Genomic DNA, 3,006 nt, shown 5'->3' with positions numbered 1-3,006 from the left:
AATGGCGGTTGTTGCTGTTGCTGTTGTGCGGGTTGATTATCAGCAGGAATTGTTACTGCAGCAGTATGCTGGTAGTAATGATTCCTACCGTGTCCTCTCTGGGCTTACACAGCACTTGAGTCACCCTCTTTCTTGCGCTGACCATTTCCGAAGGGCTTCTTCAGCACAGACGACGGAGCATCTCCTGTTAAGGGTTCACCGTGTCCCTAACAGATAAATTTAGAAAATATACAATTCCTTCACCCATGCATATCATATCATAGCATTTGCATTTTTTCAGGATCAAAATTCGGGTCTACATGGTATTTAATCATCCCCCACTGCGATCCAATGAAGAGGAGCCGTTTCATTTTTTCTCTAGTTGAGGATGCTTAAATAAGGGCAATTGTCATTTATGTCGCCATTCACATTCTCTTGTCGCGTTCCTAATCCTCACTCATTTCTATTAAGTTTCTATGCCAAATACCAACGTTATATCCATTCAATCATTCATACTCGTTTTTCATTCATTCGAGATTCAAAAATTCCGTACATATTTCTCCATTCATGTTAATATTTCTTCATTCACATTCATATTCACCATTCAAAAGTTCCACGTTTCATTTTCAGTTTTTCATTAATATTTCTTCATCCCTTTTTTGGAAAACTTCCATTCGTATACGTACTTGCTCATATTTCGAATGCTTCATTCTTTTTTTTATATACATCCATTCATTCACAATCATCCATTTACATGGCATATGTTTAGTTCATCATACATAAGGTCTCTAAAATACAAAGAAAGTTTCGTCTTGCCACAAGAAATGCCGATTTTCATTCGCATTAAATTACAAATCATAAGATTGTCCAAAATGTACATAATTTTCAAATTGACACTTGAATTTTATCACAAAAAGAGAGATACCGACTTCGCCTACATTGGACTGCATAAGCATGAAAAGAGTCCCCAATACTATTGATCATGTTACAAGAGAATAACCAAAAAGATGCTAAACCCAAACAACTCCTTCGAGATCTCGTCACTCAAATGTTCCTTCTCTTCATCACTCTCCGCCAGGTGAATCGCTCTATATTGATTGAGGAGGACCGTGTCAAACTGGAAACCGAACATGCGAAGGCACCGGTAGATTTCACGACCCTACAATTTCACAATTTGGTCTACAAAAAGAGTCACTATCTTAAAGCGATTAAGGCTTGTAAATACTTCAAGTTTAAATATCCTGACATTGAACTCGTACCTGAGGAAGAATTTTTATGTGATGCTCCCAAGGATATCAAGGATTCCATTTTATCGAAAGACAGTGCTCATAATCTGATGCTCAAGAGACTCAATTTTGAGCTATGCCAGCGTAAAGAGCTCTGCAAACATCATGCGAAACTGGAACAACAAAAGAAAATCCTTTTGGATACTATTGCAAACCGAAAGAAGTTCCTGACAAGTCTCCCTTCACATCTCAAGTCTCTTAAGAAAGCATCATTGCCTGTTCAAAATCAACTAGGAATTATGCATACTAAGAAACTAAAGCAACATCATTCAGCAGAGTTGCTTCCACCAGCCCTTTATGTGATTTACTCACAGCTATTAGCTCACTAGGAGGCCTTTGTAGAACCCATTGATTTGGAGATTGTAGGAAGCCTGAAAGGTGCTCAAGCTTTGGCTCGTAAGCAAGCTCACAAGGAAACCGACATTTCCACTGTCGTAGAGAGGTCTAAATTGGAAGATGATGTTCTTGATGATGAAGAAGATGGTCAGAGACGTAGAAAAAGGCCAAAGAGGGTACAAGTCAAGGAGAGCTCTGATCAAGGGGGAATATTTCAAAGTCATCCACTTAAAATCATTATCCATGTGGCTTGAGCTTCCTCACCAGTCAGCTAAGTTCTTTATTCAAGATGCTATAACGTTCAATGCTCAAAAAACTTCACGTCCTTACAACTGGGCTCAGCATCTGGCGGGGATTGATTTCTTGCCTGTGGTATCTCCATTGCTCCCCACTGAGAACAATGAAGCAGGAAGGAGCGAAGATGTTATATTTGGTCTCTCATTATAGGTCCAATCTGCATGTTTTGTCTCCAAACAAGCAAAATAAAAGTGCACATCAGTCCAATAATAATAACCATAAACCATGCTACGAAAACATTACCATCATGACAAGTTTGGAACATGAGAAAGAGCAAGCAGTTGAAACCCACATTCAAACCATGTGCGTCAACAAGGGCAACTAACCAGCTTCATGTTTTGATGCCTTCATTATTCCTTCTAATACCTTTAAGGGCGATGTAGTTAAATCAGGATGAGGATGAAGAAATTCACTTCAAATAAATTTTGTTACAAGGCAAAGATTAAATATTCCTACTCCATCAATGAAAACCTTGTGCACCATTGCAACATCTTGGAAAAGTATGGACCAATATCTTAATCTGAAACGTTAAGCTGCAAGTATCAACAACAACAAATCAAATTAACACAATCCCATTCCATTAATTCAGAAACGCACAGTCCATTTTTTTTAAAGTGTGTCGAGGAAATTTGCAGCAGTGAATAACCAATTACCGACAGTAAAAATCTGCAGCAACAAAAACCAAGCAAACATTTTTACAAGGAAAAAGGTACAACTTACTTTTTCAGAACAAAACACCAAAATAGGGTAGACAAACTGACATTACAACAAGCGCTCCCAAGTCCAATATCCCTTTGCTCTTGTCTGCCAATTCAAAACCCTAGCAAGATGAATATAAAAGCAAGAGCATTCTCCTCATGGAGGGGGCAACTACTGTTCAAAAAGGAGAAGAGAACCCTAGAGAAAAAGGTGTACAGAGAGAAGAAAATTCCAAAGAAAAAAAACAGACACTCATACCAAGCTCTTGTCATGGAGCCACTCGGATTCATCAAGAAATTTTGAATGCGTTTTGAGCTCAGCCAAGAACATCCCTTCGCAGACACCGCAACGTCACGACAATCAAAGGAGCAGTGATTGCGAAGAATAGGAAAGGACTCGAAGAAGTAGG

The 3,006-nt window shown here is 38.8% G+C and overlaps 1 pseudogene; it reads left to right on the top strand.

Annotated features, from left to right (window-relative positions):
* Positions 1 to 961: 961 nt before the first annotated feature.
* Positions 962 to 2,048, top strand: LOC127123776 (THO complex subunit 5B-like; annotated as a pseudogene).
* Positions 2,049 to 3,006: the final 958 nt, after the last annotated feature.

Source organism: Lathyrus oleraceus, chromosome 2 (assembly GCF_024323335.1).
Source record: "Lathyrus oleraceus cultivar Zhongwan6 chromosome 2, CAAS_Psat_ZW6_1.0, whole genome shotgun sequence".
Lineage (NCBI taxonomy): Eukaryota > Viridiplantae > Streptophyta > Magnoliopsida > Fabales > Fabaceae > Lathyrus > Lathyrus oleraceus.
This window is presented reverse-complemented; position numbering and strand designations above follow the sequence as displayed.